Source organism: Oryctolagus cuniculus, chromosome 3 (genome assembly GCF_051225735.1).
Source record: "Oryctolagus cuniculus isolate XC-2025 breed Fujian yellow rabbit chromosome 3, ASM5122573v1, whole genome shotgun sequence".
Taxonomy (NCBI): domain Eukaryota; kingdom Metazoa; phylum Chordata; class Mammalia; order Lagomorpha; family Leporidae; genus Oryctolagus; species Oryctolagus cuniculus.
Genome location: NC_142869.1, coordinates 116718697 through 116746240, shown reverse-complemented (window position 1 = coordinate 116746240; position 27544 = coordinate 116718697). Strand labels below are relative to the sequence as shown.

The window sequence follows — 27544 nt, the reverse complement described above, 5'->3', positions numbered from 1 at the left end:
CCTGCACCCCATGGGAGACCAGGAGAAGCACCTGGCTCCTGCCTTTGGATCAGCGCGGTGCGCTGGCCGCAGCCCGCCGGCCGCAGCGCGCCATTGGAGGGTGAACCAATGGCAAAAGGAAGACCTTTCTCTCTCTCTCTCTCTCACACTGTCCACTCTGCCTGTCAAAAAAAAAAAAAAAAAAAAAAAATCACTGTGCATGCCCAGGGAAAGAGTAGGCTCAGGAAAGACCAGCAAAGCTTTCATCTTAGGCTCATTCTCATCACAGGGATACCCCATCAGGGTAAAAAAAAACAAACAAACTAACTTACTAACAAAAAAAGGCCACATTAAAAGGTTGAAATGTTATTCTTTCAACAAAATAAGCACAAAAGGAAAGTATATCCCATTCAAAGGAAAGGAATAAAATAAATGGACAGAAAAATAGATGACCAGAAAACGTACTTAAAGAAACCCAGATATTGGACTTACTAGGCAGATTTTAAAACAGCTCTTTTAGAGGTACTCAAAGAGCTATAGGCAGACACGGACAAAAGCAAGAAAACAGTGCATGGACAAAATGAGAATAAAATAAAGAGATAGAAAATATAAAGGCAGACCAGAAAGAAGTTCTGGAGCTGAAAAGTACAGTAACTAAAGTGAAAAAAATACAACAGAGATGTTTGTCAAGGCAGCCTCACAATAAAACACATTGTAATGAAATTTTAAAAGACACAGAGGGCACCTTGAAAGCATCAAGAGAGAAGTGACTCACTACATACAAGGGCTCTCAGTAAGATTTTTAGCTGACAGATCATCAGAAACCTTGGAGATCAGAAGGCAGTGGGTTGTTACAAATGCCAAAGAAAGTCCTTCAGGTTGAAATGAAAGGAAGCTAGATGGTAATGTGGAGCCAGGCGAAGAAATAAGGCGTGCCAGTGAAGGAAACATAGAGGCGATTAGAAAAACTAGTGTTCATGCAACTTCAGTTTATAACTAATTTTCTACATGATTGAAGATAAATGTATAAAATCAGTATTGCTGGACACACAACATGTGAGAGTTAAGCTATGACATCAGTAATGGAGAGAAGATGGGATGCAGTAGGAAGAGAGTTTTGTATGTTGTTGAAGCTAGGTTGTTGTAAATTCAAATTAGATTGTTATAACTTCAGGATGTTAAATGTAATCCCCATGGTAACCACAGAGAAAATATCTATTGAATCCACATATAAGAAAATGACAAGGGAATCAAAACATGTTGCTACAAGAAAAAAAAAAAAGTCAACTAAACACAAAGAAAAGAGTCATGGAGACTCTGAGGCATAAAGAAACCATCAGCCCATGGAAGACAAGCAGCAACACAGAAGATGCCCCTCCTTAGTGGTGATTACTTTAAATATAAATGGATTAAATCCTCCACTCCAAAGGCAGAGCTTAGCAAAATGAATAAAAGCATGATCCTAAATATATGCCATCTACAGGAGATTCAGTTTAGATTCAAAGACATAAATGGGTTTAAATGAGAGGATGTAGTAAAATGTAGAGGATGTAATAAAATGTACCATTGTAAATAACAAGCAAAAAGAAGTAGCTATACTGATATCAGAAAAAATACATTCTGGCCGGTGCCGTGGCTTACTAGGCTAATCCTCTGCCTGCGGTGCCGGCACCCCTGGGTTCTAGTCCCGGTTGGGGCACCGGTTCTGTCCCAGTTGCTCCATTCCAGTCCAGCTCTCTGCTGTGGCCGGGGAAGGCAGTGAAGTTTGGCCCAAGTGCTTGGGCCCTGTACCCGCATGGGAGACCAGGAGGAAGCACCTGGTTCCTGGCTTCGGATTGGTGCAGCGCGTCGGCCGCAGCGCGCCAGCCGAAGCGGCTATTTGGGGGGGGGGTGAACCAACGGAAAGGGAAGTCCTTTCTCTCTGTCTCTCTCTCCCTCTCTGTGTCTAACTCTGCCTGTCAAAAAAAAAAAAAAAAAGAAAAGAAAAGAAAAAATAAATTCAAAATATAAAAAGGTTACAAGAGATCAAAATGGACATGATGCGCTGATACAACATTCAATACAGCAAGAAGATAGAACAATTTTAAACAGTTTAAAATAGGTGGTTCTATTTGAGTATATCCTCTCCAAAATCCAGGAGTTTAAACTTAATGGCCAATGTGATGACATTGAGAGGTGGGGTCATTGGGGCTGGCACTGTGGTTGCAGGAATTTAAACCACTGCTCGTGACGCTGGTATCCCATATTAGAATGTCACTTCCAGTCCCAGCTACTCTGTTTCTGGTCCAGCTTCCTTGTAATGCACCAGGGAAGGCCGTTGAAGATGGAGGAAATACTTGGACCTCTGACACTCATGTTGAAGACCAGGGTGGAGCTCCTGGTTTCTGGATTTGGCCTGGCCCAGAACTGGATGTTGTGGCCATTGAGGGAGTAAACCAGCGGATGGAAGATCTCTCTCTCTTGTGCATGTGTGTGCTCTCCTTCTATCTCCCCTTGTCGCTCTGCCTTTCAAATAAGTAAAAAATATTTATAAAAAAGGTGGTGCCTTTAAGAGGTGATTAGGTGATTACCCTTGTGAACAGGATTAAGACCCTTACACAAAGCTTCACGTCATGTTCCACTCACTTGCCCTTCACCTTCCAACAGGCAAGGACACAGCCTTCTTTGGAGCAGAGTGAGCACCTAGTAGGTGCTCAAACCTGCTGGTGCCTTGATCTTGGACTCCAGAGCTGTGAGAAAATAAATTCTATTCTCTATCAATTACCCATTTTCAGGCATTTTGTTATAGAAGCACAGACAGATCTAATAAAAGACCCTCAAAATATAAGAAACACAACTCAACAGAATTGAAGGGAGAAAGAGATATTCTAATACCCCAGCTTCAAAAATGAACAGATCAATAAGAAAAAAGATGAGTAAGGAAACAGAGGACTTGAACACCACAATATACCACCTGGACCCATCAGACACATGCAGCAACTCCATCCGACATCAACAGAATACACATTCTTCCCAAGTGCAAAGGGGACGCTCACCGGGATACATCACATGCTGGCCCATTCGAGAGTCTCAACAGATTTAAAAAGATGGGTATCACACAAAATGTCTTCTCCAACTACAATAGGATGAAGTCTGAAATCAGCAACAGAAGGAAAGCTAAAAAATTCATCAATGTGTTGAAATCAAACAGAATACTCTCAAACCACCTGTGGAGCAAAGAAAAAAGTCACAAGGTAAATTAGAAAATGTACAGAGATGAAGCAGGCAGGCATTGGGACACTAAAGTTAAAGCCACCTCTTGGGATACCTGTTTTCAATATCAGAGTGCCTGGCTAGAGTCCAGGTTGCTCCACTTCCAATCCAGCTTCCTGCTAGTGTGCATCCTGGGAGGTCATGAGGATGCCTCAAGTACTTTGGCCCCTGCCACCCCTATGGGAGACCTGGATGGAGTTCCCAACTCCTGGCTTCAGCCTGGCACAGCCTTGGATGATGCAATCTTGTTGGGAGTGAAGCAGTGGGTAGATCTCTTCCTATCTCTTTATCTGTCACTCTGCCTTTCAAATAAATAAACAATAAAAAAATACTTGGAGACGAATGACAATGAAAGCACAATCCACCGCAACTTAGGTACATTTAGAAATGATTAAAATGATAAATATTATGTATACTTTCCCACCATAAAAAAAAGTCAGATTGGTTAGAAAGACCTATTACCATCCTTTGCTGGACAGCAGGAGCTTAACAGCTAGTGAACCTGGAGTACGGATGTTTATCTTTTATTCTCAACCCTCAAGCCTGCCCCTGCCCCCACTGTCTCCAAGAAGTCTGAGTTTGGAGGGACAGTTTTTGGGGATAATCAGGGTTCATTCAGCAGCTCTTCAGTGTTACAAAACTCCCTGGGAGGTCCAAGAATGAATGAAGAAATACAGAAGCGAGTGCTTGTGAAACAGGACCCAGGGCTGGAGTGATGGCTGAGGTTTCTCTTCTCCTTCTCACTTTCATTTCTAGACACTAGCACTGAGGGTGGAATGGTCACAGGGACCGGAAAAGCAGCATGAAGAAGAGTTTGTCTGAACTCGTGTAGCTCCAGAGTTGCCGGAGGCTCTGAGCAGGAAGGGAGCAGTGAGCGGTTGTTGGATGTGACTAATGGGTGGGTAGTTCGGCGATCAGTGGTTGCTACATCATGGCAGACAGCTGGCAATGTCTATCCAAACAGAATTCTTGAGTCGTATTGACTTCACATTGGCTGTAGAAGGGCGCCAGGTGGCTCCTGGGTGGGGGTGGTGGGGGTTGTGGGAGGCAGGGTGATGTAGTCAGGCTGAAGTCAGGAGGGTGAGAACAGCACTCACTGGACCATGGGACCTGAGCCGGGCTCCGACTCAGGTGGAGAAGAACTCTAGTTCTGCAGAACAGAGTGAAGGTGTACCACGTATTTGCTAAGGGCTGCTGGAGTGGACACACACAGGCTCGGGGTACTGGCCAGAGTCCCTCTCCCTTCCCCCACAGCATCCCAGTTTCCTTGACCAGAATTATCCCTTTCTGGTTGGTATTCAGTCCGCTGCAGTTATAATCAGGGGCCCTGCTGTGACTCACCCAAAGAATTGGCAAGGTCCCTGCCGTGGTCTTGAGCAGTGGGACAATTATCTAAAAATAATTAGGGTTTTACTCCTTCTTAGCAGTGCTGTCCTGAGCAGGTTGTTCTTGCCACCTGAGCAGCCTTGCCCTGTTTTCTGCTTGCTTTCTTCACTAAGTTCAGTTCTTTCTATCAAGTCTGGACATGAAATTCTTTCAATAAATTTCTTCTTGCTAAGTTGGCTAGATTTCAATGCTATTGCATATGGTTGAACAACTCGGACTCCCCTAGCTTTGCATAAGGATTTCCAGGGCCTTCTTTGAACCCAGACAGCATTGGAAAAGACATAGAGAAGGCTTGCCAATCTATTTATCCTCTCCATGATGTCTTCGTTAGAACCCTCTTCCTGCTTAACTCTCAGGTACGTGTACCCACTGATTCTGTACTCCCCATTGCTTTGGGTAAGGCATCACTTTCATCAGTCTTAACTACAAGGAGTGCAACTGACTCTTATTCAAGCCAGAGGCTCACTGTTTTCAGAATTAAAATAGTTGAATTACTCCTCAAGAATCCAATTCACACCAATTCAAATCCAATAGTTATTGAACCTCTTTTGGGGGGACAGTAATCAATTTCACTCATTTCTGAAAAAGAACGTTTTTTTAAAAATGAAAGGCAAAAAGATGGAGAGAGAAAGAGACAGATAGAGATCTTTCATCTGCTGATTCAATCCTCAAATGCCCACAATAGCCAAGGGTGGGTCTTTTAGAAGTCAGGAGCTGGGAATCCAATTTGGGTTTCCCAGCTACTTGATCCATCACCTGTTGCTATTAGCAGGAAGCTGGAGTTGGAAGCAGAGTTGGGACTCAAATCCAGGTACTCAAATGCAGGCATCAGTTCTCTGCTGTGGCCAGGGAGTGCAGTGGAGGATGGCCCAAGTACTTGGGCCCTGCACCCCATGGGAGACCAGGATAAATACCTGGCTCCTGCCATGGGATCAACGCGGTGCACCGGCCACAGCGCACCGGCCACGGTGGCCATTGGAGGGTGAACCAATGGCAAAGGAAGACCTTTCTCTCTGTCTCTCTCTCTCACTGTCCACTCTGCCTGTCCAAAAAAAAAAAAATGCAGGCATCCCAAATGTTATTTTTTTTAAGCAAACCATCACAAATAGGACATTTTTTGTCACTATTAAAGTCAATTTTAAACAGATTCTTGGATGGGTGGTTCATAGCCATCAGCTCGTTCGACTTTTGCACCCGTCTCATCCCCAGTGGCTTTTCCAGAACTACTACCTTCTCCATGGAGCTCCATGAGTGTTCCCAATTCAAACTTGGGCTTCTTCAGCATCTTCACTTTTCTAACGAAGACATCATGGAGAGGATAAATAGATTGGCAAGCCTTCTCTATGTCTTTTCCAATGCTGTCTGGGATCAATTTATTGACTACTTCTTTCAAGTCATTTGTTTGCACCTCCCATATCATGATTTCCATCATCTTCTTCCGGATCTGGCGGACCTGTTGGTGCTGAGCATAGGAAGTCTTCCATATCTGATTGTTGCGTTTTTTGGTAAAACCAACACAGAACAGAGGAAGCAAATAGCTATCGGTAGTCTTGACATCAACATGAGCTTTAATCATGCTCTGCTGTTTTTTGACCATGGAGCACGTTTTGTCACGGGTAAGATCCATGCCGTGGAAGTTAGTCAGGCAGTTTTTGCCCTGAACATCCTCAGTAATCAGTCTGAATTTTCTAAATGCAACTTCATCGTTCTGCAGGTCAGCAAGACTCACTGCAAAAACACGACCTTTGAGACCATCAGACTCAATTTTGGTTCCTTGGGTCCTCGTGACCAGTGTTTTCCCAATATTTCATATGTTGAACATAGCAGGTGCTTTCACATCATACCAATCCTTCTTAGAAAATGGGTCCACCACTTTCTTCTTGGCTCCCTTTTTGCCGCCTTTCATAAGGTGCTTGTTCTTGCCGACCGCTATGGTGGTGCTCAGAGAGCCAAAAGGGCGGAAGTCCCCAGATGTTTTAATTTCTGCACCAAGGAATATTTTTTAAGGCAAATAGCAATAAGCAAGCAAAAAATCCTGAGCACATAAACTTTTTAGACTGACCTGTGTTTGAGTGCCCTTTCAATGTTTGGTCCTTCCCACCTTGGAGGGGCTAATGACAGGCAGAAACCATGAACTACGGAGGTGGCTGAAGAGGCAAGTCAGAGTTACAGAGAGAGAGAGAGAGAGAGAGAGAGAGAGGGAGAGAGAGAGAGAGAGAGAGAGAGAGAGAGAGAATCTTCCATTTCTCCAGGTGGCCACAAATGCAGGGCTGGGCCATGCTGAAGCCAGGTGCCAGGAGCTTCATCTGAGTCTCCCACATGGGCTGCAGGAGCCCAAGCACTTGAGCCATCTTCTTCTGCCTTTTCCATGCCATTATCAGGGAGCTGGATTGGAAGTAGAGCAGCTGGGATAGGAATCAGTGCACATATGGGATGCCAGTGTCGGAGATAGTAGCTTTACCTGCTACACCACAATGCTGGCCCCCAGACACACACTTTAAAGGAGGAGTAAAGATCACCCCAGGGAAGGGTCAGCAGCTGGAAGGGGTCTCAATGCCAAACGTTCCCTGACCCCTTAAGCAGGAGCAATGGTGGCAGCAGATGTGTCCTCACAGGACAAGTTCGAAGGTGTAATTTTCGCTGTGTTCTGGCACCCCCACCCCTGATCTTTTCCAAGGCCTGTCTTAGCAGTCTTACTAGCATCCCAACAGGCTTCCAGGAATTTCCTTCTCAGCTGAGATCAGCCATCCATCCACTTCTGTTGCTTGCAACATATCAAAGATTGATACACAGAGCAAGAGATTCCATCAGCAACTCATACCCAAAGGAGGCCCTGTTGTGAACAGCTGCTCCTGACCCTAGGCATCCATCCTCCCAAGAATGGCACAGTTGGTAGGGAGAACAGACTACCAACTGGTTGGATTCATGTAGAGGGGAGAGACCTGGAGCTGAGAGTCTTTGACAAGGCCTCATCCATCCCCTCCCTTGCAGGGAGATTCTGCTTGCTCCTAACTCTGCCCCTGGGTCTACCGAAACATTTTTTGAGCGGAGGTACCATGTAAAAGCAACCCAGCTTGATCCCTCCCGTCATTTGATTTGACTCTTTGTGCTGCCTCCTGAACAAGGCTGAGATCTGGGAACTCAGGAGTCCGAGCTGGGTACTGAGAGTGGTGAAACTGTCGACAACATAAATGCCTGGAGTTGCGCTATTAGCAGTCTGTAAAATTCCCAAGCTATTATTATCTCTCCTGTTGTGTCATTTCTGATCACAAAAGGAGTTTACTGAGAGGATTGTGCAAACTGGATACAAATAAGAAAGGGAAGCAAAGTCCTGATGCAGAGATTTTTAAGTGCTGGGTGGAAAGGAGATAAATCACATTTCTGCAAACTCACTTCCACCTTGGTGGATTTTATAGACTCACTTCGCCAGGCAGCTGAAGGAACAGTACCCACCATGGGCCAAGCATAATTGAGCATTTATACAGGTTGATCCTTCCATAGCTGTCCACTTTATGTAAATGTCATTGATTTCTTTTTTTTTAAAGATTTATTTATTTATTTGAAAGTCAGAGTTACAGAGAGAGAGAGAGAGAGAAAGAGAGAGAGGTCTTCCATCCTCTGGTTCACTCCCAGTTGGCGGCAACCACCATAGCTGCGCCGATCCGAAGCCGGGAGCCAGGAGCTTCTTCCAGGTCTCCTATGCGCAGGTGCAGGGGCCCAAGTACTTGGGCCATCTTCTACTGCTTTCCCAGGCCATAGCAGAGAGCTGGATTGGAAGGGGAGCAGCCAGAATGTTAACCAGCGCCCATGTGAGATGCCAGCATTGTAGGCAGCAGCTTTACCTGCTATGCCACAGCACCGACCCTCTTTCCCCCTTCCCTCCCCTCCCCTCCCCTCCTCTTCCCTCCCCTCCCCTCCTTCCCACTCCCCTCCTCTCCCCTCCCCTCTCCTCTCCTCTCCTCTCCTCTCCTCACCTCTCCTCTCCTCTCCTCTCCTCCCCTCCCCTCCCCTCTCCTCTCCTCTCCTCTCCTCTCCTCTCCTCTCCTCTCCTCTCCTCTCCTCTCCTTTTTTATAGATGAAACACTGAAACCACTGAAGGACACCTGTCCAAGGTCACCCAGCAGGAACATCTGACCCCAGAGCTCTGGATGTCATCGAACACTGAAGAGGAGCCTAAGTTATAGAACTAATACACAAGGGTATTCAAGGGGCTGTCGCTGTGGCGCAGTAGGCTAAGCCTCCACCTGCGGCACCAGCATCCCATATGGGCGCTGGTTCTAGTCCTGACTGTTCTACTTCTGATCTACCTCTCTGCTATGGCCTGGGAAAGCAGTAGAGGATGGCTCAGGTCCTTGGGCCCTTTCACCGGAATGGGAGACCCGGGAGAAGCTCTTGTCTTGGGATAGACCAAGCTCTGGCTGTTGTGGCCATTTGGGGGAGTGAACCAGCAGATGGAAGACCTTACTGTCCGTCTCTCCCTCTCTGTGTCTGTTACTGTACCTCTCAAATAAATAATTTTTCTAAAAAGGGCACTTCAAAAAAGCAGGAAACAGAATTAGAAAATGTTTATTTTGTTGTGGGAAATATTTGAAACCCATGCATAGTTTTTCACAGTATGTATTTTCCATGAACTTTTTGAAGATCCCACATCTTCAGCGTTTCCGCCTGAGGCAGAAGAGCTGACTCCATCCTCTGAAGGCACTCGAAGGAAGGGCAGCTAGCAAGCCTGCAGTGAGACTGGGAATTTTGCAGCACAAAGTCAGCTCGCCAAATCCATGGGCTCTGCATTTGTGGATTCAACCAACCCCAGGCTAAAAAAACTGTTTTTAAGCTGCATTTGTACTGAACACACACAGACTTTTCTCATCATTATTCCCTGGACAGTATAGTATTTACACAGCATTTACATTGGATTAGGTATTATAAGTAACCTAGAGATGATTTTAAAACTGTAGGAGAATGTGTACAGGTTATGCACAAATAGGATGCTTTTCTACAGAACAAACTTGAACAGCTGAGGGTTTTGGTGTCTGTGGGTGTCCTGGAGCCAATCCTTCATGGATATTGGAGGACAACTGTATACCTCTGATGTGCCACCTATTCTGTGTTGTTTTTATTTTTTTACCCAAATACAGTAAACTTTAAGATAATCACAGATCATTAACACTATAGTAGTATAACATTCTTAACAATTTTTTTGACGAAAGTATAAAAGTTTTACAAAATTATATTTGGAGCAATACTGATATATGCAGACACTTCTTCCTTTTTTCCTTATTTATTTTTTTTTTTTAAATTTTAGCTTCCACATACAAGGGAGAACATGCAGTATTTGTCTGAGTCTGGTTTATTTCACTCAACTTGGTGTCCTGCAGTTGCATCCATCTTGCTGCACATAGTAGAATTTCATTCTTTTTTTTAATAGCTGAGTAATAATCCATTGTGTATATATACCATATTTTCTTTATCCATTCATCTGATGATGGACACCTTGGTTGGTTCCAAATTTCGGCTATTGTGAACAGTGCTTCTATAAACATGGTGGTGCAGGCATCTCTCTGATTCATTGTGTTCAAGTTTTTCCTGTATATCCCCAGTAGAGGGATTGCTAGATCATATGACAAGTCTATTTCTAATAGTTAATACATATCCACACCGGTTACCACAGCGGATGCACTCATTTATCTTCCCACCAACACTGTGTTCCCCTTTCTCTACATCCTCCCCAGCGTTTGTTACTCTCTGTGTTTTGGATCTTAGCCATTCTGAGAGGAGTGAAGTGATACCTCAGTGTGGTTTTGATTTCCATTTCCCTGATGGCTAGTGATGTTGAGTACGTTTTCATATATTTGTTGGCCATTTGTATTTCTCCTTTTGAGAACTGTCTATTGAAGTTGATATTTCTTTTACTGTGCAAAGGCTTCTGGGTTTGATGTAGTCATATTTGTTTAGTTTTGTGTTTGTTGCCTATGTTTGGGGGGGGGGTCCTCTCCAACGTCTTGAAGTGTTTCTCTGACATTTTCTTCCAGCAACCTCATAGCCTCAGGTCTTAAATTTAGGCCTTTAATTCATCTTGAGTTGATTTTTGTCTATGGTGAGAGGTATGAATCTAATTTCATTCTTCTACATATATGCATCCAGTTTTGCCAGCCCCATTGTTGAAGAGATTATCTTCACTCCACTGTATGGACTGAGCCTTTTCGTCAAAAATCAATTGGCTGTATGGGAATGAATTTCTGGGTTCTCTGTTCTGTTCCATGGATCTATGTTTCAGTTTTTACCTCTTCTGTTTTGATGCCAGTTCCCTTGCTTGAGATCCTTGCTCCCCCAGTCACAATTTACCCTAAAGAAATATTTACAAAGCGTACTGTTAGCAGAATATAAAGCAGTATATTTTGTCATAGCAAAACAACTGAAGTAGCTTTTGTAGGGGCTATAATGAGTACTTTATGAAATATTAGGCAATTGGGTCCCTGCTGCCCACGCGGGAAACCTGGATTGAGTTCCTGGCTCTTAGCTGTGGCCCTTATAGGCATTTGTAGAATAAATGAGTGGATGGGAGTGTCCTCTCTCTCAAAACAAAACCAAACAACCCAATATTTAAAGTAAAAAAGGATAAGGGCAGCCCGTACCCTCCCTCTCCAGGGACACCCACTTCTAACCTCTTCTACACCTTCCTTCTGGCTGTTACCTCTGATGTGATGACATGGTGTTTATGCTGCCATTTTTGGTTTACTGATTCTAGAAGACAAACTTTTCTCTTATGGAACATGAGGATGCAGCTCCCTTCTCCCATCCCCCAATCCTACTCTCCCAAATTTAACTTATTATTTGTTAAATCTATGCTCAATGCCTAAATCTCAATGACAATGTACATATATTTACAGCTAAGACAAGTCATCTACTATACTTGTGTTTCCTTTCATGTTCAATATTTGTTTTTCTGAAGTTGATAATGGCCTTTATTTTCCCATTGGCTCAGTTTTCTATGATTCCATCCTTAAGTTTTTCCAAATGTTAAATCAAATATGTTCAAGCAATAGTTTTCAATGTTAGATGTTTTCATGTAGAGATGTCAGATGCTCTAAGAATTCCATTTCCTTAAAGACCTTTCTGATTTTCTATAATAGAATTTTTCTGTGTGTTTATATTACCTTAAAAGTAAGGGTTTAAAGCAAGTTTACTGAGGTTGAGTTGGCATCAATAAATTGCATACTTGTAAAGTGTACAATTCTGTATGTTTGACATACATGTATACCTGTCAAACAATCGCCACAATCAAGATACTACCCATTACCGAAAAAGGTCCCTGTGCTCCTTTTGTAATGTCTGTCTCCTGCTCCTCTCCACAACCCCCTACCCAAGCCATCACTGATCTTCTTTCTATCACTGTGTATGCGTTTCTGTTCTCTAGGGTTTATATAAATGGAGTCATGTCATATGTAGTCTGTCTGGCTTCTTTTACTTAGCGTAATTATTTTGAGACTCATCAATGCTGTTCCACAATCAATAGTTCATTCTTTCAGTACTTATTAGTATTTGGTCCCATGGATATGCTACAATCTATCTAGTCACCTATTGCTGGTCATTTGAGTTGTTTTCAGTTTAGAGCTATTACAAATAAAGCTGTTATGAATGAACATTTATTTGTGTACAAGTCTTTCTATGCACATATTTTCCATTTCTCTTAGGAAAATATCTATGCATGGCGTGGCTAGATCAGGAAGTAGATGCTATTTAACTTTTTTTAAAGCTCCCAGTTTTGGGGCCAGCACTGTGGTGTAGCAGGTAAAGCCACTGCCTGCAGTGCCAGCATCCCATATGGGCACTGATTTGAATCCCGGCTGCTCCACTTTCAATCCAGCTCTCTGCTATGGCCTGGGAAAGCAGTAGAAGATGGCCCCAGTCCTAGGACCCCTGCACCCACATCCTTGGGCCCCTGCACCCATGTGGGAGACCTTAAAGAAGCTCCAGGCTCCTGGCTTCAAATAGGCCCAGCTCCAGCTGTTGCATCCATCTGGAGAGTGAACCAGCGGATGGAAGACCTCTGTCTCTTTCTCTGCCTCTGCCTCCCTGTAATTCTGCCTTTCAAGTAAATAAATAAATCTTTTTAACAAAACTTCCAGTTTTCCCAATAACTAGTATTTCACATGTCCACCAGTGTGAGAGTTGCAGTTTCTTCACAGCTTCACCTATACACTGGTTACATTCACTCTTTTTTAGTTTTAGCCATTCTAATAGGCATATAATGGTATTTTTATAGTTTGTTTGCATTTCCCTAATGACTAATAATATTAAATGTTTTGTATGCCATCTAGATATCTTCTATTTGGGAAAGTGGTCAAAATTTTTGCCTATTTTTAAATTGGGTGTTTGGTTTACATATTACTGAATTTTAGTTTGTTACTACCAGTACTTTATCAGATACACAGTTTTTGAAGATCTTAGAGTTGCTTTTTTTTACTCTCTCTTAAGAGTATTAAAAAAGGAACAATTATGAAAGATCCATATAGTTGTTGCAATGCAGAAAAAGACTGACACCATGCAATAGTAATTGCTGACAAAGACTCTGGGCAAATTTGGAATTGAAGGCAAATTCTTTAGCTTGATAAAAGGAATCTATGTAAATCCTAAATTAAATATCATATTTAATGTTAAGAGGCTGAATATTTTCCCTCTAATATCAAAAATCAGGCAAGTGTGTCTGTCCTCACCACTAGAGGTTGCAGCCATGCAATAGGGCAAGAAAAATAAATAGAAGGAGTCTCAATTGGAAGGGAAAAATAATACTGTCTTTGTTTACAAACACTATGATTATCTATGTAGAAACTTCAATGGTATCTATAAAATTGCCACTAGAACTAAAAAGTAAGCCTAGCAAAGATCCAGAATACAAGGTCAATATAGAAAACTCAATTAAATGAATATACGTTAGCAATAAATAAACCTCAATTAAAATTTTAAAAATTAACAATGTGCAATAGCATCATAGCTCTGAAATACTTAGGGTTAAGTCTGAAAAAGTGATGTATAATACCTATAGACTAATACTGATAAAATATTTTTTGAGAGAAAGGCCTAAGTAAATAAAGAAACACTAGATACTGGTATATACCCTGGTCATGGCCAGAAAACTCAACATAGTTAAGATGTTGTTTCTTCTCAAATCAACCTATAGACTTTGTGTATTCTTGATCAAAATTGAAGAATTGGTTCTGAAATTGACAGGGTAAAATAGAGGACTTAGAAGAGCCAAAATAAACCAGAGAAGAATGAAGTTGGAGTACTTCCATCACCTGACTTCACGATTCATTTTAAAGCTGGAGTAAGACACTGCAATATTACCGTATTTTCAATTTGCAAAGTATTTATTCAAAGTTTTTTGCTCATTTTAGATTGAGTTTTCACTCTCTCGCTATTGAGTTTTGTGAATTGCTAATAGAATCTCGATATAATTCTTTATCAGACATTCAATGTCCAAATGCTTTCTCTCAGCTATAACTTGTAGTTTCATTCTTTCAGGAGTATATTTTGATAAGTACATGTTCCTAATTTTGATGAAGCTCAATTTTCTTTTTCTATTTAATGGGCTGTGCTTTTGATGTCATATCTAAGAAATCATTTAAACCCAGAGTCCCACATATTTTCTCCTATGGATTCTTCTAGAAGCTTTACAGCTTTAGATTTTAAATTAAGGTCTGTGACTCCTCCGTGGAGAACAAGAGCCTGAGTCCCTTCCCAGGGACCCTGACCTCTCACCCAGGACATCCTCTAAGGTCACTGAGTTCAGTAGTTGTTAATGGTGGTGTGTAGACCTCAGTGTATGCACTTGCAAGTATCAGAACACTTATCTTAAACTGGTTTAAACAATAGGGGGATCATTGGTTCAACAGCTGCAAGTTCAAAGAAATGGTAAGCTATTGGTTTAGTTCAGCAGCTCAATGGTGTCACCAAAATTCAATCTCTCTGCTGCCAGCTGTGTCCTGACTTGGATCCTTCTTAGGGTTACACCACCTCAGAACCCAGAGATAGCGAGGGACCTCCTCCAGGAGCCCCCAGGACACCCTAAAGTGGGTCACATGCCTAAATCCAAGCCCGTGGCTGTGTCCAGGGGTGGGTGTGGGATTCTCATGGTTATTATCGATGTGAGCCATATGCCCATAGGCAAAGACAACAACTTCCCGCAGAGCACATGCACTGCTCAGGCAAGGTGGAGATGCTGAAGTGGAAACTGAGGAGCTGGCGCTGGGGAACAACAGGATAAGTGGCAACCTGCAACATATCCCATACCAGAGCATAGTTTCAAATCCCCCTTGCTCTGCTTCCAATCCAGCTCCCTGCTAATGTGCCTGGGAAAGCAGCAGAAGATGGTCTGAGTACTTGTGTCTCTTCCACCCATGTGGGAAACCCAGATGGAATTTCTGGCTCCTGGTTTCAGTCTGGACCAGCCCTGTCTGCTGTGGCCATTTAACCCACTTTAATACATGAGATTCAATGCCTTTAATCTCTCAAGGAGTCCAGAAATTGAGCCATAGCTGCCTGCTTCCTTGCTCTGTGCATTGCAAATAAACTACTTTCTTCCACCATCCTAATGTCAGTAATTGGCTTGTTGTGCACTGGAAAAGTGGACCCAGTTGTTTCTGTTTTTGCTTTTTAGGATTTATTTATTTGAAAGTCAGAGTTACAGAGAGGCAGAGACAGGGAGACAGAGAGAGAGGTCTTCTATCCACTGGTTCACTCTCCAGATGGCCACAATAGTCAGAGCTGCACTAATCCAAAGTCAAGACCCAGGGGCTTCTTCTGGGTCTTCCACGCAGGTGGAGGCGCCCAAGGACCTGGGCCATCTTCTACTGCTTTCCCAGGCCATAGAAGAGAGCTGGATCGGGAGTGGAGCAGCTGGGACTCGAATCTGTGCCCATATGGGATGCTGGCACTGCAGGTGGCGTCTTTACCCGCTACACCACAGTGCCGGCCCCAAGTGGATCCAGTTTTAAGGGTTTAATGGCAATTCCTACACCCAGTTTTGGAGCCGTTCTACAGGAAAATTAATATACAACCACAGTTATTTTATATAAATGGCTATCAGTGAAAATATAGTGAATGTTGGGGCCGGCGCTGTGCTGCAGCGAGTTAAAACCCTGGCTTACAGCACTGGCATCCCATATGGATGCCGGTTCCAGCCTGCTGCTCTACTTTCGATCCAGCTCTCTGCTGTGGCCTGGGAAAGCAGCAGAGGATGGCCCAAGTCCTTGGGCTCCTGCACCCACATGGGAGACCAGAGGAGGCTCCTGGCTCCTGGCTTTGGATCTGCTCAGCTCTGGCTGCGGTGGTCATTTCGGGAGTGAACCAGCGGATAGAATACTTTTCTCTCTCTCTGGCTCTGCCTCTCCCTGTAACTCTGTCTTTCAAATAAATAAAATAAATTTTTAAAAAATGAAAAGAAAATATAGTAAACATAAGAAAATATTTCACTGATCTTGCAAAGTGGTGAAATACCTAGGAATAAATGTAATAAAAATATTAAGTCTCCATATGAGGACAATTTTGAAGTTTTTCTGAAGTTCATTATCAGGACACTGGAATAAATGTCTTGGATCAGCAGATTTCATGTTATAACAATGCCAGCTGTCCCTAAGCAAATCTGTGAATCTAATAAAAATGCAAACAGCGGGATGATTAAGCCCCTAACTGGGGTGCTTGCATCCTCTACTGGTGGGCTGCTTCCAGCCCTGGTTTCTCTGCTTCCACTCCAACTTCCTGCTAAGACATTCTGGGAGGCAGCAGATGATGGTTCAGTTCTTGAGCCCCCGCCACCCATGTGGGTGACCAGACTGAAATTCCTTGCCCTGGCTGTTGCAGATATTTGGGGACTGAACCAGGTCTCTCTCTCTCTCTCTCTCTTTCTCCTCTCTCTCTCCTCCTCTTTCTTGCTCCACCTTCAAGTAGATGAAAATAAATTTTAAAAAATTAGAAAAACACCAACAGGAAGTTTTTGAGCAGGGGGAATTAAGCAAGTTCTTTGAAAGTTTTATGGAAAATGAACACTCAAGAAGAGCCACACGCGCGCACACACACACACACACACACAAAACCCACAAGATTATAAGGAGCTATCTTTACTGAATATTTAAAATATGAAAAAGTTATGGAAGCTGAATTTGTCCTTGCTTAGCTATAATGATGTAAAAGCAAAGAGAGAGAGGAGAGAGTCCACAAATAATGAAAATGTACATTGAAATGCAGAGTGTAAAAGAGGGTAGATGTCATTTCAGAAAGGAAGAGATGGGCTTTTTGGTAAATTTTGTTGGGACAACTGGTTAGTAACTCCTCACCAAGAAATTAAATGCTGGTGAGTCAGAGATGTAAGTGTAAGAATGAGAAACTGACAGGGACTGGCATTGTGGTATGGTGGGTTATGCTGCAGCCGCAGGCAACACCAGTATCCCATGTGGGTGCCTGTTCAAGTCCCTGCTGCTCCACTTCTGATCCAGCTCCCTGATAATGCTCCTGGGAAAGCAGCAGAGCATGGCCCATACTTGGGTCCCTGTACCCACGTGGGAGACCCAGAGGAAGTTCCTGGCTCCTGGCTTTGGTCTAGCTCAGCCCTGGCCATCGTGACCATTTGAGGAATGAACCAGCTGATGGAAGACCTCTATCTCTCCCCCCTCCTCTGTAATTCTGCTTTTCAAATATTTAAAAGATAAATATTTTAAAAATAAAATCTTTAAAAAATAAAACTGATAGTAAGAGGAGGAAAATTGTTCTAATTTTGATCATTTTTTAGAGTTCTTGGAGTAGGGAAGACCTTTCCTAGTAAAGACAAAATACAAGAGCTCTGAGCTAGGCTATATAAAAGTTAAATCAACCATAGGGAAAGGAGCCAGCACTGTGGTGCAGTGGGTTAAAGCCCTGGTCTGAAGCACCGGCATCCCATATGGGTGCTGGTTGTAGTCCTGGCTGCTCCTCTTCTGATCCAGCTCTCTGCTATGGCTTGGGATAGCAGTAGAAGATGGCCTAAGTGCTTGGGCCCCTGCACCCACATGAGAGATCGAAAGAAGCTCCTGGCTTTGGATCGGCACAGCTCTGGCTGTTGTGGCCATCTGGAGAGTGACTCATCAGATGGAAGCCCTCTCTCTGTAACTCTGTCTTTCAAATAAAATAAATCTTTAAAAAATATGAAAAGAAACTGGGAACAAGGCTTTGCTTTAAAAGGGCAAACCACGTGGGGCCAGGATGGTGGCACAATGTGTTAGGTCTACTCCTGTGATGCCCACATCCCACATCAGAGTGCTGGTTCAAGTCCCAGAGGTTCTGCTTCAGATGCAGCTCCCTGCTAATGTGCCTAGGAAGGCAGCAGAAGATAATCCAAAGACTCAGATGGAGCTCTGAACTTTCCTGGCTTGGAACTGATCCAGCCCTGGCCATTTGAGGACTGAGGCAGAGAACGGAAGCGCTTTCTCTCTCTCTCTCTCTCTCTCTCTCTCTCTCTCTCTCTCTCGGTGTGTGTGTGTATGTGTCTTTCTCTCAATGTGTGTGTATGTGTTTTCCTCTCTGTTTCTCCCTCTCTCTATTGTTCTGTGTTTCATGTAAATAAATCTTCTGCAAAAATGGCAAACCAAGGAAAATATGTGAAATGTATTTCACAACAGCTAATTTCCTCAACATATAAAAAGTCTTTGGGTCAGCATGGTGATGTAATGTAATGTGTTAAGCCGCCTCTTGTGATGTTGGCATCCCCTATGGGTTTTGGTTTCAGTTCCAGCTGCTCTACCTCTGACCCAGCTCCTTGCTAATGTACCTCGGAAAGCAGTGGAAGATGGCCCAATCTCTTGGCCCCTGCACCCACATGGGAGACTTGGAAGAAGCTCCTGGCTCCTGGCTTTGGTCTGACCCAGCCCCAGGTCTTACAGACATTTGGGGAGTAAATCAGTAGATGGGAAGATTCCCTCTCTGTCTCTTCCTTTCTCGCCATAGTTCTGCCTTCAAATAAATAAAACAAATCTTTAAAAAAAGTCTACAAATGCAAAAAATATTAATAGAAGAATTGACAAAACACATGAATAGACAGTTTGTAAGATGGGAAAAAGGTCATAAACACATGATAATACAAGTCATGCTTCCATTTTTAAAATCTGCCAGGTTAGAAAAAAGTAAAGAAGCTTGACTACATATTATTGGCAAAAGTATAAGGAAAAAAGACATTCTCATGCAAAAAGTGATGTGAATGTAAATCACCGCACTTCTTTTGGAAAGCAATTTAGTCAGATCTATTAAAATAGCTATCTTTTAACTTAAGATTTCCACTTCCAGGCATTTATTTTGCATTTATGTTATTCGTGCATGTATACCAGGATATTTAGGAAGCAGAGTGTACAAAGGAAATAACTGGAAATAACCCGAATGTACTCTAATAGGAGCCAGTTAAATACATTATGATCCTCCCTTCAACGGGGCCATATGTATCACCCAATGTGCTTCCCTTCTAGAAAATTCTTTTTTCCTTTTCCCTTTCTCCTCCTCTGCCCCTGGGCCACGGAAGCCAGGTCCTGAGATCCTGAGGCCTAGGCCCCTGCCATGCTTTGCTTTGCCTGTGGGTAGAGGGGAGGTGGACACAGCCTCGAAACTGAGAAATTATCTTTCAGCTTTGTTTGCTGGACCTCACAAGGCTCAGCGTGAAGCCACACCTTCCAGGAAGTAGGAAGGGAAGACGCCTCACAGCTCCCAAGGCTGGATTTGTAGATTCCAGAGCCAGAGTTCGGAGTCAGGCCTCAGAGCGACAGACGATAGAACGACAAAAATGGACCAGCTAAGGACGGCTTCCTGTGCTGGGGGACAGTCGCCGAGCGATGCTGGACAGGAGGGGTCTTCTGGGGAGGACGTGAGGTCAGAGGTTCAGGCCCAACCCACTCATCAGGGCCCCAAGCTGGGCAGGTTGACCTGAGGGTGTGCCTCACACCTTACCCATCGCAGCGCTCTGTGAAGACAAGACAAGAAAGGACTCTCTCTCCCATGGCACAGCCGACGGCTCAGCTTCCCTGAGCTGTCCGACATACCCACAGCCCACGGGAGTCATTTGCTCATTGGCTTGTCGCTTACTATCCCATAATAGTTGCCTCTGCTGAGTTGCTTCTTTAGGGTCTCTGATAAGACTGTTTAGAACTGGCTGCCAGGCCAGTGCCGCAGCTCAATAGGCTAATCCTCCACCTTGTGGCGCCAGCACACTGGGTTCTAGTCCCGGTCGGGGTGCCAGATTCTGTCCCGCTTGCCCCTCTTCCAGGCCAGCTCTCTGCTGTGGCCCGGGAGTGCAGTGGAGGATGGCCCAAGTGCTTGGGCCCTGCACCCCATGGGAGACCAGGATAAGCACCTGGCTCCTGGCTTTGGATCAGCACGATGCGCCTGCCTGTTAAAAACAAAACAAAACAAAACAAAACAAAACAAAACAAAACAAAAACTGGCTGCCCCCAGAATGGTGACCAGAGCCTGCGTAGCCCGACTCAGGCTGACAGGAGAGCTACCTTAGGTTCGTTGGAATGACCCATGGCGCGTCTCCAGGGCCATGGTCACGGCAGCCTTTGAACACATGGTGCATACAAAGGTGCGATTTGTTCTTGCACGTGCTCAGAGGGCGTTCCACGCCCTGCTCCTCTGCAGGTGGCTTGTTCTGCCACTTGCTTGCCTCCAGTGATGCCGCATTTACCCTAACTCCACAAATTCCCAAGCCCTTCTCTGACCAGGGAAAGGGATTTGGGTTTTGTTGGATTTTCTTCCTCCCTCTCCCTGTAGGCCTGCAGTAAATCCTCCCTGTCTTGGAAGATGCTCCTAGTATTTTTCTAACAGTACCTGTGAGTGGGATGGCCTATTGATTGACAACAAAAGCTCTGCAGGATTCTGGAGCCCCCAGGAGCTATGAAAGGAGCAGGGGACTGGCCCTGAGTACTGGGAGATACTGGGCTTAGGCCAAAAGGCCCCTGAGAGCAGATTCCTAAGGCCTTGGCAATCTTTGAGGTCATGACAGAGGGTTCCAGCCCTTTGTGTGACCAGCTACATTCAGGGGATACCAGTGTAGGTGGTCAGGGCGAGCAGGGACCACACTGCTGCAGATGTCTCTCTCTCACACACACACACACACAAGAAGTGTCAAATTGATGACTTTTTATGTATTTTGCCTGCTGCACAAGAAATCAATGCCACTGGTTAATCCTGGGGTGGGGTTTAAGGGATGGAGGATCTGAGAGGGTCTCGGCAGGCTCGGAGCAGTATGTGAACCTCCCAAGGGAAAGTGCAGGCTGCTCAGAAGTAGACCAGGCACTCACGAAGGTCAAGGTCAGCGTCTCCCCTATCAGACTGGGGACTCTGCCAAGGCAAGGAATATGCTTTGCCCAGCAGGTGCACCATCTGGGGGCTTCCTGTATAGGACTGAAAAGAGCTCAGTGATGACGTCACTGAGTCCCGCTCCTCTGTCCACTGTTCAACCCTTCCCCGGATTTTAGCAAACTTGAGCTGAAGAAAATGGTTCAGTATGAGTGGAATGAACAGGTAGCCCTGAGATGTAGACTGCTCACATGCTTTTTAAAAAAAGCAGTTCTAGTATAAGCCAGTTGTTTTTCCGGCTATCCCAGTTTGGATGCTACATTGTATGATCACTAGTTCTAGATTATCTGAAACTAGAATGGTTCCTTAAGCTCCTGGGCGAGAGTCAAGAATTCTCTTCCTGGGACTTCTAGGTGTCTCAGCTGGCCATCACCCAGCCCGAATGCATCACCAGGGAGCTTCTCGTCCAGTGGGGGAGGCACCCACAGCGGAAGCTTGTAGGCACTCAGCAACTGTTACGTAGCTCCACAGCTTGGCTTGTCCAGCTTCCTCCTGGCTTTTCCTTCATGTGGAAATAAGAGGATTGCAACAGTGACAAGAATGACAGTAGCTGCCAACAGATTGGGCTTGCAAAATGAAGGCCACTCCCTTGGTGAGCTCTGAAACAGAGAGTGGGGAAAGTGACCTTGGCCCTGACCTTGGGGGAGCCCAGTCTTGCGGGTGATGCATGGTTCCCATCCTTTGCCATTCATAAGCTGATGAGAGAAACTAGCCAGGCACACCGCCAAGAGAGTGATATAAATTCTTTACAACACCCTGCAAAGTCACTGTCCTCATCCCTAGTTTACAGACAAAGAAGACAAAGCTCAGAAAGGTGACATAGGGGCTGGCATTGTGACATGGTAGTAGGTTAAGCCTCCACAGTGCCTACAACGCCAGCATCAAGTATAGTATAGGCACCGGTTTGTGTCTCAGCTGCGTCACTTCTGATTCAGCTCCCTGGGAAAAGCAGTTGAAGAATGGCCCAAGTGCTTTGGGCTCCTGCCACTCATGTGGGAGACCTGGAGGAGGCTCCAGTCTCCTAGCTTTGGCCTGGTCCAGCCCTGGCCATTGCAGCCATCTAGGGAGTGAACCAGCGGATGGAAGATTGATCTCTAGATCTCCCTCTCTCCCCCTTGCTTTTGTTCTTTCAAATAAATAATTAAATTTTAAAAGAGAGAGACTGCTATGGCCTGGGACAGCAGTAAAAGATGGCCCAAGTCCTTGGGCCCCTGCACCCACGTGGGAGACCCAGAAGAAGCTCCTGGCTCCTGGCTTTGGTTCTGCTCAGCTCCAGCCGTTGTAGCCAATTGGGGAGTGAACCATTGGATGGAAGACCTCTCTCTCTCCCTCTCTCTCTCTCTCTCTCTCTGTCTCTACCTCTTCTCTCTATGTGTAACTCTGACTTTCAAATAAATAATAAATAAATCTTTTAAAAAGAGAGAGAGAGAGGTGACATAGCTTATCAAGGTCAGGGGGCAACTTAGTGGCACAGCTGACATTCAAGCTCCAAACCCTGGCACAACATGGCAGAGGATGAAACGTGGCAGCAAAGAGTAATGGGATGATTTTAATTTCAATCTAAGGCTGGCATCCAATTTGATCAAGGGTTCCACACCTGTAGGTCCAACCAGGCTTGGATGGAAAATATTAGGAAAAAAATGAAGTCGCCTCTGTAGAGAGCATGCCATAGGCGGCCAGGACCCCCTAACCAATAGAGTGCAGCCACTATTTACATAGTCTTCACACTGTAGTGGGTATTGGAAGCAATCTAGGGGTGATTTAAAGTACACAAGAGGACATGAGCAGGTTCCATGCAAAAACTCCCCTCCTTTTGTATAAGGGAATGAGATACCTGCGGCTTTTGGCATCCAAGAGGCCCTGGAACCAGTGCTCCCTGGGGACCGATGTGTGCCTGTCCTTTCATTCAAAAGGCCCTTGCTCTCCCACACCCTGCGAACTGATCTGGAGGCAATGCCCAGGTGCTTTAGGGCAGCACACCCTGCGCACGCGCATGGGCTCCTATTTCCACGGAGGCCTCCCTTCCCTGACTGCCTCCCTGTCTTTCTATTTGGTGCCCGAGGAAACTCTGGGCTGCCCACGGCAACAGCAACCAGGGACCGTCCCTGCTGCTCTACCACACTCGCCACAGGAACAATTGTAATCATGCGGACCACAGCTTCCTTGTAAAACCATAATGTGACTTCCTCCTTCTGTCAACTTTTTAAACTTCACGAATTGTCTGTGTATCTGTTTGCAACCTCGCACGTTTTGTGGAATGAGTTGCGGGTGCAACACAGATAGATGGCAGTGAACGTGACCGCCGGGGAGGGCTCAGAGGTTCTCCTGGGTCTGCCCTCTCCTTGTGTCTCTGAAAGGCATCCCTGAGGGGTGCCTGTGATGTAATCACAGTTGCTATCAGTGTCCACGCACCGTCCTGGCAATGCTCTCCTTATGTTGCTTGGGCCCCTGGTGAACGCCAGCTTCAAGCCTTGTTCCATAGGGTGTTAAACACAGAAAAAAACCAACACCATGGTCCCTACAGCCCACCTCCCCAGGGAGCTTGTCTTCTGCCTAGGCTCTGAAGCCATCAAGGTTACACACGAGGAGCAATCAAGGACAGAACAAATGGAAGCTGTTTCCCTTTTACAAAGGACATCTTCCTTTGGCCAGCGCCGCGGCTCACTAGGCTAATCCTCCGCCTTGCGGCGCCAGCACACCGGGTTCTAGTCCCGGTCGGGGCACCGGATTCTGTCCCGGTTGCCCCTCTTCCAGGCCAGCTCTCTGCTGTGGCCCGGGAGTGCAGTGGAGGATGGCCCAAGTGCTTGGGCCCTGCACCCCATGGGAGACCAGGATAAGTACCTGGCTCCTGCCATCGGATCAGCGTGGTGCGCGGGCCGCGGCGGCCATTGGAGGGTGAACCAACGGCAAAGGAAGACCTTTCTCTCTGTCTCTCTCTCACTGTCCACTCTGCCTGTCAAAAAAAAAAAAAATCTTCCTCCCAGAACACAGGGAAGTGGGCTTAGGCAATGGACCCAGCAGAAACCTCAGGCCACAGCCCACCGGGGAGTTGAGAACCCTGCTGTGCCCTCCTAGGGCCCCAGAGTGTTTGTCCATGCAGATTCACAACCAGGGATGAACAAGACCTCCTCTCCTTGAATCATGTGGCCACGCCCCCAGGCGTGGAGGCCTCTGGAAGCACTCGGATGTCAGGTATTGGGTCTGGGTGTACTTTCCCTAATCCAACAGATTCCTCGAGGTAGAGATGTGGGACGGACAAACCCCGGAGCACCCAGGCCCCAGTCTTCATGGATGCTGCATCCCTGATTCTTGTCTTCTTCCTGGCCTGCAGAGGGCACACTTCCCAGTCCACTTGACTCAGCTGGAGATGGCCTCTGTCTTGCTTCGGGATCATCAGAAATGGAGAGTAGAGCTGTGGGGTAGGAAAGGTTTGAATTGCTGGGTCATCCCATGGAGGATAAACTTCGGCTGGGCTAAGCTATGGAGACTGTAGTGTCAGTTTGTTCCTGCATGGGGTGGACACTGTGGTGCAGCCGCTATAGGGGATGCCATTATCCTACACAGGAGAGCCTGTTCAAGTCCCAGATACCCTGCTTCTGATCCAGCTCCCTGCCAATGCTACTGGGAGACAGCAGAGGATGGCCCAAGTGCTTGGGTTCCTGCCACCCATGTGGGAGAGCACGATGGAGTCCCTGACTCCTGGCTTCAGCCTGACACAGCCCTGGCTGCTGTAGGCATTTGGGGGGTGAACCAGCAGATGAAATCTCTCTCTCCCTCACTTTCTCTCTCTGTCTCTGAAATCAATACAATAACTTTTTACCAGACCTTCATTTCACACTGGAGTTCTATGTAAATGTAGGAAGAAATTTGTTCATCACCCAGCCCACGCTCACTGCTCCTGGTGCTACGGATTGGGACAAGGAAGGGCTCAGATGGAAATCCTTCCATTGGTTCCCCAGTACTCTGTCTTTGCATTCAGACACTCCTCTTCCTCACTCCTCCTCCCCACTCTGAAGTCTGAACTTGAACGAGAAACTCTGATGGGGGAACCTCAGGGACCAGGCGTGTCTGGGTTCTGGCCCGTGCCCCCTGGAGACAGGTTTTGGTCCATGAGAAAAGTTGTGACAGGCACATTCCTTGGCCAGACCCAAGTACGGCCTCTTCTCCTCTCCCCCCTGCATCATCCAAGAGCCAGGCACCTCTGCTAGGCAGGGAGGCCCCCAGTCGGCAGCAGGAGCTTGCACGACTTAGCCTGTGCCTGCCACCTGCTCTGTTGCAGCCTGGGGACCCCAAGAGCTCAGTCCTTAGTGAGGCTGCTCTTTCCATGGAGCTCCGAGGTTGGTTTGTCCTTCCGCACATATGCACAGCCAGTTCCTCCAAAACTTTGCACGCGGCCAAGCAGACTTTCTCCAAACAGAGCCGTGCCCTTCGCCCGGGCAGCGACTTCGCTTGGGCTGCCGGCAGCACTTGGCTCTGCCTGCCAGGCTCCCTCCCCGGCCAGCGGCAGCCTGGTATTTATCATTCAGCACAGGGCTCGGGAGGGGACCGAGCGGGTCGGAACTAAAGCAGCTGATTTATATTCAGAACGGAGTTTAAATTAACTGCGCAGAAGTCAAATCTCCCATTGCTCGTGTTTACTCTTTCTGAGCAGTGCCGAGGACTTAAGCTTTGGTCCATCCAAATTCCTAACGGGCCAAGTGCCCCAATTACAGACGATTCTGCGAACATCCGTGGCTTCGCAGAGCCCAGGCGAGAGTGATTCAGGAGAAGCCTTCGTGTCCTTCAGCTGGTCGTGGGCAGGGGACACTGCGGGAAGCTGGGCTGCTCTGCGCCGGCTCTTGGGACCCTGGATCCCAGTGGGGGCTTCAGAACACGGCATGGCCTGTGGGTGCCATGGAACAAACAGGGTGGACTTGGCTGGATCCTGGCATTGAGGGTGCTGAAGCTTGGTGCCGGCTACATGCCAGCCGTGCCTCCATTCTCTTTACTTTGAATATACTTGCAGGTTTCCATACTCAAAAGTTGTTTATGGGGCTGGCGCTGTGGCGCAGTGGGTTAAAGCCATGGCCTGTGGTGCTAGCATCCCATATGGGTGCCGGTTCATGTCCCGGCTGCTCCACTTCCAATCCAGCTCCCTGCTAATGTGCCTGGAAAAGCAGTGGAAGATGGACCCAAGTGCTTGGGCCCCTGTAACCATGTAGGAGATCCAGAGGAATCTCCTGGCTCCTAGCTTCAGCCTGGCCCAGCCCTGTAGTTGTGGCCATCTGGGGACTGAACCAGGGGATGGAAGACCTCTCTCTGTCTCTTCTTCTCTCTCTTTAAACCTGCCTTTCAAGCAAATCAATATATCTTTTTTTTTTTTTTTTTAAAAAAGGTCATTTACAATAGATTTTGTGTGTGTGTGTGTGTGAATCAGAGACGTGAGAGAGGCAGGAGAGTGACCTTGAAAGTTCACTCTTGGGAAGCCCCCAAAGGCTGGACAGAACCCACAGCCTCCTTCTGCCCCATACTGTGTGTTCAAAGCCTGTCAGAGGAATCAGGTGTCCGAAGCCAGGCTCAGCCGGCGACGGCAAGAGACAAACTGAGGGCCGAGAAGTTTCTCCAGGGCTGACATCCTCGGTTGTGTCTCCAGCCAGTGCGCGTGGTCCTTGCTGGCAGAACTGCACTCTGTTGAGTGACATGCCTGGGGGCGGGGAGTGGCGGGGGCACAGGACTCAGAGTGGGTATGAAATGCATGGGGATGTTTTTGGAGCAGACGGGACTACAGGGCACCGTTTACCCTCTGTTAAACAGCGAGCAGCCTGAGGTTTTCTTGGTGACTTTGCATGCTGTCACGTCCTTTCAAGCGCCTCTGTCTCTAGCCTCGCCCACTGGTGGCTTCCTCTGCCATCACACTTCTCCAGCTGCCCGGCCCCTTGCTTTTCTAGAATGAGCTGAGCACACGGCTGCCTCAGGACCTTGGCACTTGCTGCTCCCTTCACAGGGAATCCTCTTCCTCCAGGTCTTCTCTCTGACTTCTTCTGGTCTTGGGTCATAGGCCAGCTCCTCAGGGAGAATGTTCCTTCCACCTTTTGTCCTCAGAGGCAGGCATTTACCCTAGAAGTTACGATGCCTGCCTCCTGTGTCAGAGTTCTGGTGGCTTAACACCTGGCTCTGGGGGCAGGGACCCACCTCCATTCTTAGCTTCTTTGAAAGGTCTTACCCAATGCCCAGCCTATAAATATGCTCAGTCATTGTTTTGAGTGAGCAAATGAAGGAATGAATGAATGTTCATGTCCACTTCAGCCATGGTGCCAGGTGCTCCAGCCCCAGCATTTGGCATTTGGTCCCCCATGGTGGCTCCGGGCAAGCAGAAATGTCACAGCTGTCACAAGACGATGACAATGATGACAACAATGATGATGATGCCTACTCAGTCCAAAAGGAGCTGGGTCCTCTGGGGCCTGCAAAACTACCTGCCCGCTGAGGTGTGGAAGCAGCCGAGGCTTGCCCTGAGCAGCTGTCAACATTTAGACCACAGAGGAGCTCTGGGTCCCCAAGTCTCCCCCTGACCCCT

The 27544-nt window shown here is 46.3% G+C and overlaps 1 pseudogene; it reads right to left on the bottom strand.

The window, feature by feature from the left end:
• Window positions 1-5755: 5755 nt before the first annotated feature.
• Window positions 5756-6581, bottom strand: LOC100342961 (small ribosomal subunit protein eS1 pseudogene; annotated as a pseudogene).
• Window positions 6582-27544: the final 20963 nt, after the last annotated feature.